Consider the following 14,907-nt stretch of genomic DNA (forward strand, 5'->3'; position numbering starts at 1 on the left):
ATATATATATATATATATATTAAGAATAATTAAAATAAATTAAACATGATATGTTTCATAACTTTTAATGTTATAAAATGAAGAAAATATAGTTGATATTTTAAATTAAAATAGACCAGTTTCTCTGATTGGTTGCATTGCAGTGTCTCGTGCGTCATCTTTAGCATAATGTGACTTGATACTGGCAACGTGTTTTTTGCGGTATTTTATGGATCTCCTAAAATATGGATATAACATTTACGAACCAGCACTGTCTGCTCCATCTGACTTCATGCAAACACCGGTTGGCTCAAACTCGAAGATTAGCAACGGTAGAGGCGGGATTTTCAAATCTACAGACTGTTTTAAGGAAGTGTAATGTTTACATACATCGCCTTCAGCTTTTTTAAAGGTAAGTTGTGCGTTTTAATTTACATAAGCTTAATGTGAAGTGTGGCTTAGACGTTAACAGCATTGTGACGTGATTATGGTAATCCTGATTAGTTTGTGATCTTCTGCACTCTATACGGGAAATGAACTGACAGTCAACCCATTATCACGAAATTTGCGTGAACATGTCACGTATTTCTGTAAACCTGTCACTGTCACGTATTTGTTACTTAAATGTTTTGTCCTATTTTCTTACCATTGTTGCTTCGGTTTAGGGTTAGATTTACATAAAATGACATCCTTACCTAAACAAACTCTAACCCTAATGCCAGGCGACAATGGTTTAAAAATCAAAAATTATAAAAAATAAAGACAAAAAAGGTATAAACCAATACTTAAAATGATATATTTTGAATGAATGCAAACACCAAATCTAACCCTAAACTGAAGCTTCAATGGTTTGAAAATAGGACAAAACAGTTGAGTAACAAATGAAACAGTGACACGTTCACAGAAATACGTGACATGTTCACGCAAAAAGGCGGAAAAAACGTGTCAGTGTCACGGAAAACACTCACGCAATTCGTAATTTCGTGATACAGGGTTGGTCTGTACGTTACCAGTTGTATGAGTGTGTGCTTGCACTGTATTTGTTGTTTTATGCCTTTGGAACAAATTGGAACTTCCCCATTGGAAGTCGCGTGCCCCCCTGTTAGTTATGATCTGGCGCCGGCTCTCCATTTGTTATGACATAAAAACAATTTTACACGGCTCTAGTTGTAACACGGTGTTAAAACAAAGTCTCAAGTATACAATGATAATAAATCCACATTGGTATACAGTTAAAACCCAAAATATATGGTTACTATAGTTAAACAATTTAAAACGAAACGGCACTCTAGCCCATGAGTGGGGAACCCTGGGTCCTGGAGGGCCACTCTCCTTGAGACTCCTAGAGTTCCAACCCTAATCAAACACACCTGAATTTCCAAGTGATACTGAAGATTTTAATTAGATTTTTCAGGTTTGTTTAATTATGGTTGGAACAAAACTCTGCAGTACAGTGGCCCTCCAGGACCCAGGGTTCCCAATCCCTGCTCTAGCCCGTCTCCCCTGGAGTTCTAGTCGAGCTCGAGCATCCCACTTATCAGCCAATCAAAAAAAGAAAGAGGCTACACAATAGCCAATCAGAAAATAGCACTGTTGTATCTGGGTAAGATTTAACGCAACAACCAATACAAAAGCATATCCTCGTTCACCCACAGAGGAATGGAGCTCCGAGCATCACTTTGAGCAAAGAGAAAGTCTGATCTCCTGTTTTAATGTTACAACAAATGCACAACTTGTTTAACACAAACAATGACAACTTGACTGCTGTTAGTGAATGTTTCCCAGATAATCAGCATCAGTTGTTCATGAGTGTCTGTAACTTAGCCAACAGTTTTACAGCCTGTTAACTGACAACACTTCGGAACATGTAGTCTAGGCCTCGTTATATTTTCGTTATCACACGATGACTGACATTTTGTCACATTAAACATCTCCCTCCAAATAGGCTTAATAATTTTATAAGCAACTGCTTTGCAACCAAATTAAGCTTTAGCTTACCTGAAACTAGGGAACTTTTGTTGACTACAAGATCTTTTAAATAATAATTATTTCACTTGGTATTTCATGTTGTTGTGTAGTCATTTTATTGTAATTTTAGATTTCAGCATTTGCTTATTTACAGGGAACCTTTTTCTTTTTTTGACCACGGAGGGCTGGTGGTCTACGAAATTTTCTGGTAGATTTTTTTTTTTTTTTGGTCCCACCTCGCCCCTGCTGTTGTCAAGCTGTGCCATTATTATTTTTTTATTTTCCTTGTTGACTCATGACTCATTTAATAACACCATTTATAGGTATTAAAAATGGGTTTTATATGATTTTATAAAAGATTGGATATTTTCATTTCATATGTGTTGATGTAAAATGTCTCTTTAGATAGGGGATTATAAAATTGATATGCATGTCTATTATGTAATTAGGGAAGAATGCCACATTATCTCAAAGACTTGATGCAGATGCTAAGGATTTAGTACTTAAAAAGTGACAATTATGATCGCCAGAGGCATATGTTGCATTCAACACAACGCAACTAAAAATAAATGTTCTTTATTTCTTTAATACATTTTTAGGGTGTGAACAGAGATTTATGACACTTTTGTACGCATATGCACAGACATACGCAATATTTGTGTATGATCATCCACACAATTGCGTTTGATTGAGATTTTTTTTGTTCTAATGACATTGGGTGTGTTCAACACGCATTTGAAAGGATTAATAGGAATACACACTCTTAAAAATAAATATGCTACACAATGCTATGAAAACATTTTTTGTTGTATGGTTTGAAAGAACCTTTCTGTTTTACAAAACATTGTTGGTATAGTAGAATGTTTTTTTTTTAATAACTTTTGACCTAAAATGGTTCTTAAGTAGCATCACTTTTAAGAACGTGTTTAAGCAACTTTATTTTTAAGAGTGTATACACAGACTTTATGGTGTATCTTTGAGACTATTATTGCTTTCCATCAGCTTTCCATGTATATTTATCTTTTCTTGTTTAGCAAATTCAGAATTATTAAACATTAGTGCTCACGTATATGCTGTTGAGTCATGAATGTGGCACTCTGTCTTTATTAGGCAGGTACTCTCGGTACTTTGGGCAAAATAAATAGGGGAAGTAGAAAAATTAAATATCTTGTCAATATCCTATATAGAATCAAAGCTTTTTTAAAACATGATAAAAAGTTATTTTACATGAATAATTAATATTTTAATTTCAATACTAATAAAATTATTTTTGTTCAAGTCAGGAAGAGTGTGTAATTATTAAAACGTACACCCATTGTGAAATAAGTCAAGTTACATTTATTTATACAGTACTGAACTTCAAACTGTACTGTTTCTACAAAGCAGTTTTACAAGAAAAACAAAGAAAAACTGAAATATACTATATAAAATAAAATATATAAAATTATTGCAAATATTATTGTCCTCATAAAGAGATTATATTCAAATTTTATATACTTTTTTCTTGGACTGTCAAATATGTAGTCAATCAATTTGCTAAATAACAAGCGACATATAAAACTAAAATTGTAGCCTGACAATTACAAGAAAAGCTTTATTAACAGAATGTGCTTAACGTTTGTGGCAAAAGTGTAAGTGACTGAAAAATACTTACACAAAGACCAAAATTAGGGCCATTATATTGAAAAAAAAAATGCTTAAAGAGGCGGTTTCCAAACCCCAAAGTAAACGATGATGCAAGTTATCTTTTCCAACATAAATCTCTTTTCTTGCACTACAAACAAAGACACGAATTGTAGGCAACAGTTTACTTCCTGGGATTGGTGATGTAAACAAGACCGACATTATCATAATTCCTCCCACTTGGACTCACAGCCTGTAAGTTAACTCCTGTTAGCATTGCATTGTGCGCGAATCTTTCAAACATGGTAAGGAGCGTCACATTTCCGGCTGACGTCAGAGGTATTCAGGCCAATCACCACGTACAGATTAGCTGGCCAATCAGGGACACAGAGTTTTTTAAATCCTTGCGTTTCAAGAAGAGAGTGAAATCTGGAGCTACAAAAATATACGGTATGTGGAAAATAATGTGTTTTTTAATCATAAACCACGCTTTCACATTATATTAAATCAAATACACAAAATAACGTTGTTTTTAGGAATGAAATAGATGAACTTTAAATGTTAGGGCTGTCTTGATCAAACTAAGGCCTAGTCCTGGCTTAAGCTAATCCCTGTCCAGGAACCCTATAGTAATGAAATATAATGGTATTGCATTAAAATTTGTTAGCTTTGAGACAAATGTCAAGTGGTTGAGGAATGTTTTAAACAAAGATAACCGCACTGACACGAAAAATGTATTAGTTTATTCATGTCCATGGCACGACTTTCTTTTTCATGTCATTTAATGTATTGTTTTCTCATTGTTTTTCCTATTTTCTCAGGGTTGGGGTTAGAATGACTTTTTGTTACATGTTTAGACATCCTAACCCAAACCCCAACTCTAACCTCAACTCCAGGCGAGAATAGTTTTAGAAGAAAAACATGTAGAAACCAATACATAAAAGTACATCCTAACCCAAACCCCAAATCTTACCCCAAGCAACAATTATTTAAAAATAGGAAAAAAAATTGAAAACAATACATTAAATAAAATGAAAAAGAAAGTCGTGTGACGGACACGAAAAGCTATTTATAGAAATTTGTGCGAGTGACACGAAAAAAGACATTCGTGCTCAATGCACAAAAAAGCTGAATTTCGTGCCATGGACACAAATTAATTGCTCAAATTTTTTGTGACTATAACACGACTTTTCGTGAGATCATGTTGGACATGAAGTGCATGATACAATTACCAGAAAGCAATTACTTATTGCACAGATCTACAAAAAATATCCACCTCTAGTACATAGAATAGTATTGAATTATTTATGTTTAATTAGAATTTTCTAGCAACAAAACCTCTTTATTACAGTTCAAATAAAAAATTTTAAGGTAGCCCATAACCTTTTTGTAAAGCCGTCCGGCAACTCTGTCATGAACACATGATAAGTTTATAAAGCTTATAATTTAAATGTTTCCTTACAAAAACACATCACTTCACAACATTGTGTCAAAAGGATGAACCCAGACATTAAATTAACCCAGAAAATATTTGTATTTGACCGAACAATGGGTGAAAACAACCAAGCACTGGTTTTAAATTCAAAGTAATATGTTGGGTTCGTCCCTTTTTGACCTAAAGCATGGGTTAGAAATAACCCAACTTTTTAGAGTGTATAGCCCAGAGACAGTTTTGGGTAAACATTGGGTAAACAGGGGGCAGTCATAGCCATACATGGGGCAGTCCTAGCCTAATGGGCTCATTAAAGTTGTGCGTAGGTCCTACGGTGTAGCAGCGAAGGCTTAGGTTTATGCATCGGTATTCATTTATACTTTTGCGTCGTCGAAAAGTATAAAACGAAGGAGAAACAGCAACTTGTTTTGTATGTTTTGAGATGACCAGCAGTGATGAGAGTAAATAAACAGCGACTTTTGTTGCAGTTTCAGCTAAATCACTCCTCCACTTGGACCATGTTCTCACCGTCACAAACGGAAATACCTATGACACCTATCTTTTGTTTCCTGACAGGAGGGGCTCTAGTGGACCAATCACAGCACTTACTGTCAGCGTAGAACTGCAATCTGTTAAAAATTTGGCGAGGTGCACGTCAGGCTATACGCAGAGGCTATGAATAACCTACGGCATAGCTATGGGGTAGACCTTACGCATGACTAAAAATTGGACTTTACAGGGTGCAGTCATAGCCTTAAAGGGGGCAGTCATAGCCATAGCGTGTAACCTGAGAGTTGCAGGTTCGAATCTCACGACTTGTAGGTTGCGATGAGGTGCCCTTGAGCAAGGGGTGTGTGCGTGTGTGTTCATGATTTGCAGTGCCTGTGGATGGGTTAAATGCAGAGGTCACATATTGAGTATGCGTTCCATACTTGACAAACATGTCACTTTCACATGTCAATCAATTTTCGACCTATTCCCTAATATATGCTATCCTGACACTAGTAAAATGTAAAAAGAAGTTCTTCACTTATTTAAACCAAACCATGGACCAGGTTAGAATATGTTGTAGTGGTGTCATAATGATACTAAGGAAAGTGAAAACTAGTTTGAGACTTAAATTTTGTGTGATATTGAATATTTTTTCTTTTTTCTGACACAGGATAAATGAATGATAAACAATAAAAATGATGTTAATGAGAGACCTAAAATGAAGGAAGCATGCTGTGGTGAAACCAGAAATGCTTATGAGGAGTATGGTGGATCTGGTTTGCCAATCTGAAGTTGTGAGTCAAGTTTCTCCTATTTATTACATTTTGTAAGTCTAAAATATCAAATGAGGGGAAACAAAGTGAAGAGTGAGGGGTGAAGAAAAGGCAGGATGATGTCAAAGAAATTACAATTTCTGTATTAAGGTAATAAAATCATGGAGGCAGGTGTACCATAAGATTATAACAGGGAGGGAAAGTGAATATACAGGATAAGATTACACATAAAATATTTTGAAAGAAATTAAAATGTTTGTGTGTTCTGGGTTTCGGGCCATGGTATAAAATTAGTTTTTTTCCTTGGCTGTTGTGTGTCTAAAAGCACAGGTGAGAAAGAGGAGGGAGTGTTAGGTTCGAAAAGACAGCGTAAGGACAAATACTTCAAAGGAACATTTTTTAGTGGGTGGAATTTATGACAAGAGAATGACAACAAAAGAGCTATCATTACGTAAAACAGCAGCTATTAAAATTAAGGAGCATTCTATTTCCTTGTTAGGGTTTTATATTCATATATTATAACCCAGCACCTTTTGATATTAGGATTAATTTGATATTAGTATTTCCAAATTTCTAACTGTTAGTAACCTGATCCTAAATCACTTAGTGCTGGCTTTGGGTGGAAAGATAAAAGTTACATAACATCAGGCGAAATCAGCTTTATGCATTTTTAGATTTTGTTGGTGTAAAAAAGGAACTTACTGGGAAATGTAAATAGAATTAGACTGTAAAAAATGTGTAGAAATGAGCTGTTTGCCAGTAACTTACTGTAGATTTAAATGTATGCTATTTACTGGCAACAGATTGTTCAAAGTTAAATGAACATAAACATTAACAAGTCTTTGTCTTTACAAAATAAAAATAAAATAACAGCCTCATGCAAAGAATACTGGGAACCAAAATCTGAAGGGGAAAAAAACAGAAAAAAGGTTGATGAGGACTTCTGGTTCCCAGAATACTTTGCATGAGGCTGTTATTTTAGTTTTATTTCGTAAAGACAAAGACTTGTTAATGTTTAATGTTCATTTAACTTTGAACAAACTGCTGCCAGTAAATAACATAAATTTAAATCTACAGTAAGTTACTGGCAAATAGCTAACTACAGCAATTTATTTTGGTGTATATTTTTAAGCATAAGTTAGCTTTGAGTATTAAAGGTATACTAATATTAATTTATGGTATAAAATATATTTCATTATTTAACAGTATATAACAAAACATTTGATCAAAATCATTCAGAAAATGTTTCAACTGTTTTTCAATCCACTTAATGTGCTTATAAATAAAACTAACAAAGAATAAAGTTTCTGTACTGTAGAAAATAAATAAATAAATAAATATATAAGTTATACATTTGTGTAAGACTAATATAAAATCATTACACACTAAGTTATGCATAACATATTTAGTTTTGTCTGCGGTATGTTTTCCACACCACAAGTGTTTGTGATTGTACAACGGCACTAAGACACATCTATCGTCAGGCAAATTTCTTCCCACCGCGCAACACCAATGCTTCTTTTAGTTTCAAGGAACTAAACAAACCACATTTTTTCTAATAACTGTACAACTAAAACTAATACCGCACTTCTTGTGCAATCTTCACTGGAATCATTGCTTGTTAGATATCTCTATTAGATAATAATCTTGGTTAAAGACCAAGTATTTAATAGTGTAAATAAAAAAATACAGTACACTTCACTCATTGTGACAAAATTAAAAAGTGTGATAAAAAGTAATTGCAAACGAAATAATATCATGATAGGTAAAATGCCAAGGAAAGGTATCAAACTGCAGGATGATAAATATATTTCAGTAACTGCAAATGCCTAAAACGATATAAAACTTTCTGTGCTTTTATTAGCATTGTACAGATTCATACTCATAGCAGGGTTATAGAGGGTTACTCAAGTACGCATCAGATATTTCTTGTGTGAGTGGTTGACGTAAATGTTAATTATAAATGCAATTGAAATGAAAAAAGAACTTGAATGCTATCAGTTCTACGCATTGAAATGACGGAAGGCGTAGAAACCGGTTGAACATAATATTCCAACAATTCAAAGGAGCTGTTGTGTATCATGAACTTCACTGGTGATGTTTTTGGGTGGAGTGGATTGGCTGCACCCCTGAACATATCTGCTGTAAACATTCTTATACCTGATGATAGCAATGGTTGTTGCCTCTTTTCTTGACTTGGTATCACCTCATAATAAAAAATAAAAATAAAAAACTATAATAAAAATTAAAAAGCTATATTAATATTACATTTCACAGTTTTCATATAATGTATATCATTAAATGATTGTTATATTGTTATATTGTAATATTTTAAGTAAGATACCTTTGCAAGAGACTTTTTTTCCAAAAATCATGCTAATCATGATTTCTTAACCAATCAGGAAATTCAAAAGAATCATTTGGTACAAAGCAGACATTGCTCTCAGATTGCTCATAACAAAAATGCTTTGTGATTGAGTAAATTTGTTTTGATCCATTCCAGTCAAGGACATGACTGAATTAATAAAACAAGTATTCATCCATTGTCAATGACACACCCATTGTGGTGTAACAGATCTGTATTTATTTGTAATTTCAAAGAGCCTGTGGACGTACGATATGTGACACTGGTGCTGTGGAAAGAATTAGACAATTTTTAAGAATACTTATACCCTATACTGTAAAAATTATAGTATTACTGGGTATTACTGGCCACTTGCTGCCAGTAACTTACTGTAGATTTTACATGTATGTTAATTACTGGCAACAGTTTGTTCAAAGTTAAATGAACATAAAACATTTTCAGTCTTTATCTTCTACAGTAAGTTACTGGCAACCAGCTGCATAATTACAGCATTTTTTTTAAAGTGTAGACATAGTTTTGATTTTGTGAAAAAAGTTCCTAACATAGTTTTGACCTGTTTTTAACATGCTATTATGACACCTTTGTTGTCAATCAGTTCTACACGTGTATGCCGCAGCTGACTTTTTACCTTTAATGATTTTGGAGTTTGGAACTTAATTAATCTTGAATTTATCTACACTACTGTATATACTATATGGTATTGAGAGTATTGATCACCCCAAAACCTCAGACACAAAGACCAACGCTCATTGTACTCCAATCGCAATTAAAGAAAACATCATCTGGAGTTATGCCACACCACAAAGTGGTCATATGGAGGCCGGTATTTCGACATCGAGTGTCAGGCAAGCATTCCCAGGAAAGAACTTGGGGCAGGTCTCTGACAAATCCCCTAACCCCTATCCCAAACCTCCCACTAAATAACCTTAGAGCACCTATTACGTTGCTAAAATCAATGTTATTTTGTGCATTTGGTGTTATACAATGTGTTTGTGTGGTTTATGGTAAAAAAAAAACCATTACTTGCTGTACATTATTGTTGCTCCTCTATGCCGTACCACCCTGAAACCCGTCAAATTAGCAGCTCATCATTTTAAAAAGCGCAGTGTCCTCTGATTGGCCTGCTAACCAGAATAAATTGCGTTTGAATCATGGTTTAGCAGTAAATTCTTTAAATATAAAAGCATATGCGGAGCATATCAGAGGAACATGATAAGTGAAAACAATGGTCTAGAAACAACTAATCCTAAGCTTAAACTCAAAACAAACTGTAAACTTTTTTCTGAAATATGATTGGTTGATTGAAATGTTGTCCCAGGGTCAACATAATGTTGCCTTGAAGACATCAACCACTTGGCAAAATCAGGAGAGCCCCAAAGGCAATGTAAAATCGTGAATCAGATAATTGGTGCTCTTTAAGATGCGTTTTGCCAGATCGGATAACAAGTGGACGAGAGAGACACGTTCACATTTACACCTGGTGTTTTAATCACCCTCTTTTGTCCACTTTCGACCGCTTCTGTCCTGATTATTTTGAGGGGATGGTCTTTGGGGGAGTCCCTCTTCTTTCAGGTTGATGGGTTTAATCTGACGCGCACTAATATTATGTCAGAATCTGCTGCTTGTGCTGCACATGCTACACAGTGTTTTGTAAGTGTATAGGGAAGAGCTTTCTCTGATACTTTAGAGCAATTTATAAAAAGTTTGCATAACTTTCAACCGTTCGCTAAATTAAACAAAATAGGAGGAAAGCAACCACTTTAGTTCAATAATCGAACTTTCAACCACTTTAGTTCAATCAATAATCGCCTAAAGGCTGCGCTGAATGCTGTGGGTTTAAGCTAGAAGTCAGATGTAAATACATTGTGGTTGGTCTTTAACATTAGATCAATAGGCTGAGAGCAGGCAGTCTTTTGTGGCTGCTCGAACACATTCGACCACCACAAAAGCTATACGGTCGAATGCGTTTTCGACTATACCTCTGAATGTGGTCGAAAGTGAACAAGCTCAAAAAGTTTCACACCCTGTTAACACCTGTCTTTAGCGTCATCCACTTGTGACCAAAATTCATCTTAATACCATGTGTAAACAGCCTTTTACATTTACTGACCCTTTATACTATGCCCTAACCACAATCATGTGATTGCTGGCCTGACCCTGCTAATTAAAATGTGTTGATGATTGTTTCAAACAGCCCATAACAATGTTCAAAGTTGCGAATTTAAAAAACAGGAAATGTTTTAAACTTCACTCTAAAAATTGCTGGGTTATTTTTGACCCATGTTGGGCAAATATTGGACAAAATACATGCTGGGTTTAAAATGGCCCAATGTTGGGTTGTTGTTATGCAACAATGTGTTCTGTCCAATATTTACCCAGCATGGGTCAAAAATAACCCAGCCATTTTTAGAGTGTTGTATGTGAACAGTGATTTTTGGAGTTCAGTACTAAAGACAGAAACATGCACATGTCTATTTAATCTATTTTTCATATGCTATCATTCATGTACATAGTTTCATTGTTTGCTGTTAAAGAGAGGAGCATTTCACTAACTAATTGGTTTAAATTTAGAGCAATTAACTGTTTAATAGTTTAATGCAGCTTCTACCGCATCTGCTGAACTCATTTGCTTATCATAACCATATTTGTTTTGACATGCATGATTATTCTAAATCAGCATTATAAAGCTACACACCAAACATTTCTGGTGCTATATGTTCCTATACTTTTCTATAATTCTGAAGTCAGCATTGATTATTAAAAAAACCCTAAAATGAAATACCAAAATCTAAACTTTGAACATCTCACCTGCGGTCTTTAAACACAACTTGCAAATGCTTCTCATTGAACCTGTTTTCACGCACTTTCATGATTCACATAGGACCATACAGCATATCATTGTTCTGCATACTCTCTTTCATTCGAATGTGATTGTTCTTATTGTGTTGACTGAAATAGTCAAACTTTTCCCATGGTGCTCAAAAAACTCTCAACATTAATAATCTTCTCTGTATGCTTATTTTACGTTTTCATTTATTCTTTCAGACTGTGTAGTAAAAAACTTTTTTCAGGTTCATCTCATGTATGGTTCTGAACATCAGCAGGAACACTGCCAAAATTACTAATACTACTCTTGGCCTATTTGTTGGTTTAGTGTATGACAATATATGTGGATGCTTTAATAATTGCTCTGTGAAACAACACATGTTAGTCTCAAAAGAACAAAAGCGTCAATCTTGAGAACTTGATTAACTACTCAGCTTCACTTGTGCAAAATGTTTTTCATAAGGGTGTATAAAGCATTTCATTCTAAAGACAGACTCTGACTCATGGCTGGCGACGAGGTCTTTTACGAAGACATTTCAATTACTAAATAATATGAATCATATCTTGATTTTTGATTCTCATTGTGATCATACTTCTTAAAGGTTAACTCTGATAACACGTCACTTGAATGACAGCTTCTGCATTTTGTTACCCGAGCACCTGTTTTTAAATTTTGGGTGTTGCTTACAATAAAAGAGATCAAAGCATAACTTGTGTCTGTAGTCATTTACAAAGATTTTTTCCTGAAAGAGCGATCAGATTGTTTTATAATTATATTTGTCATGCAAATGTTTCAGAGGATAGTCAGATCTAAAAAGGTCTCGTCGAAGGAAAAATGCATTCAATTTTAGCAATAAAACTGTGGGAGGGAGAATTTGATTATTGAAAATGATTCAAAACTAAAATTTAAAATTTGCACTTCATAAACTTAATCAAACACAAATCTAAAATAAAATGTTTTTTTACACTGTTCATTTAATGGTTAATATATTAATACAATACCACTTAAATATTTTTGTTTTATTTTCATCATATTGAATAAACTTGATTAATTTGAGTTGGGACTACTCAAATAATAATTTGTGTTTTATTAAAGCAGTCATTGCTGTACTAGGTGGGGATTTTCAGTTTTGCCATATCTGAATTACTGTAATTACAAGATTTCATCGTGTAAAAGCATTCACGTCCTCGTTGAGCTTGTAATAAAGCTTGTACATCCGGAGTTTTCTAAGCACTACGATTTGTGGTTTGTGACTGCTGTAACCTTACACGGAAGCACTTACCAGTTTGCTATTATTGTTACCTGACGTGCTTTCTGTGCTATGCAATATTTAGTAGAGGCATTAAAATGTAATTTAATATTGTAGTTATGTATTTAACCAACAATTAATTTTCCTTTTGTAACTGTTAGTTTAGAAATTGTGCAAACTGTTTCGGGTTAAGCATCATTTGTTGTAAATTTTCCAAGTCTAGCCAATCATCACTTGACTCTTGGAGTATATATGTGCCTTACTAAACTTCTTTTTCGTGTGCAGATACTGACACTGACCTCCGACCTCCATCCTCCCCACCACCACCAGGTTGTCCCCGGTCTATGCATGTATGGGGTAGGATCCTCTCCCGCCTTTGTCTCAGGCAGGAGCAACAAGGATCTACAACCCTCCGGCTTTGAGTTATGGACAGGGTCTATGCCAAAGAACTATATCTTCGCTGCGTCCATTTGCTTATGAATTGTTTATATAAATACCATTGTAACATTAATTTTCCTCCTTGAGTCTTTCTGGTAGAATTAGCATTTTTGCATGCATGAGACTGAATAATAAGCACTTTTTTGGCCTGGTTCTTAAAAGAGCACATAGAGATGTTGATTGGTGCTTACACTATTCGCCATATCTCTTTGGTTTATATACATGATAGACAATGATGTACATAAGATAAATATGCCTGGTTATTGTTTTTCACTCATGTTATAACCTTCATAAATAACTACTAGCATAACTTTGGTAGTAACGTTGGTACGCAAAAGCGCCTTTTAGAGCAGTGTCTGGTGCACATTTTTTTATTTTAATCACGCATACGCGCCAGTTATGTGCACCCATATGCTTAATGATCTTTAAAATAAAAGATCAAAATCTAAACCATGCTGTCCTCAAACACATCTTTCAAGTGCTTCTCATTCAACCTGTTTTCATGCACTTTCATGACATAGGATCATACCATATATCTTTGTCCTTTCATATCTTTGTTTCATTTTCGTGTGATTGTTCTTATTATGTTGACTGAAATAATCACACATTTCCCATGGTGCTTATAAACTCCTAACGCTAATAATCATCTCTGTATGCTTATTTTATGTTGTTCCATTTATTCTTTCAAGCTGTAAAGGACTTTCTGTGTATATTTAAAAATATATATAACTTTGTTAGGTTCCTATCATGTACATTTAAAACATTATTGTGACTCTAATTACATTTAAAATAATGTACATTTGCACATATTCACAATATCATTTTTGAAAAATATTAGGTGGTTTCTAGGCATATCAAGTGTTTAAAATCAACATATGTGAACATGACTCATTTAAGTTGGGACTACATGAATAATTTGTGTTGTATTAAAGCAATATGGCTGAAACTGGGTGGGGATTTCCAGTTCCTAAATAATGAGACTGAAAAATGAGAGTAAATATCAAAATAGCAGGTTATTTTATGCTTTTTTTATTAAGATAAGAAAAGAGAGGGACTTATTAATGTTCAACATAGTAGTATGTTGTTAAATTAATATTTTAAAGAGTTTCTGTTTTGTTGTTGGGTTTTTAAATGGTTACCATTCTCATTAACATGTATTGGTTATTTAGTGTTCTTTTGATTAGAAAACATTACATTGAAAATGTTTATGCCATAATCAGCTTCTGTTTTCAATTAAGTGTTAGTTATGGTTAGCTTGCTAATGTGTGCTGTTGCTATATAACTTTATATTTCAAAGTTTAAGTGGAACACTCTTAAAACTAATGTGTTAAAATAACACATCTTAGTTAAGGACAACACATCCAGGGCTCAACATAAAGGACTCCCCGGTGGCCCGGGGCAAGCGTGAGAGACGTTCGGGCCAGTAAAAAGTATTGTCACTTGCCGATCAGGCCAGTGCTTTTAACCCTCAGTCACTAAAATATATTTTCATCAATGTATATTATTTAACATCTTGGAAGCAGACATATGGGAAGCAATATTTTGCACAATTTGCTGTCAGTTTACAAGTAAAGCAGAAAAGTTGGGAGCCTTTTTTCCTTGGAACTTGTCTTTTGTATATGTAAACAATTATATTTGACTTTTGAATTATTATTTTTAAATATGTGACACTGAATTTTCTTTATTGGGGCCAGTGAAAATTTTCGCAGGGCAAGTGAAAACCTGAACCACTGGCCCGACCGGGCCACTATAAAAATTATT

Source organism: Paramisgurnus dabryanus, chromosome 4 (genome assembly GCF_030506205.2).
Source record: "Paramisgurnus dabryanus chromosome 4, PD_genome_1.1, whole genome shotgun sequence".
Lineage (NCBI taxonomy): Eukaryota > Metazoa > Chordata > Actinopteri > Cypriniformes > Cobitidae > Paramisgurnus > Paramisgurnus dabryanus.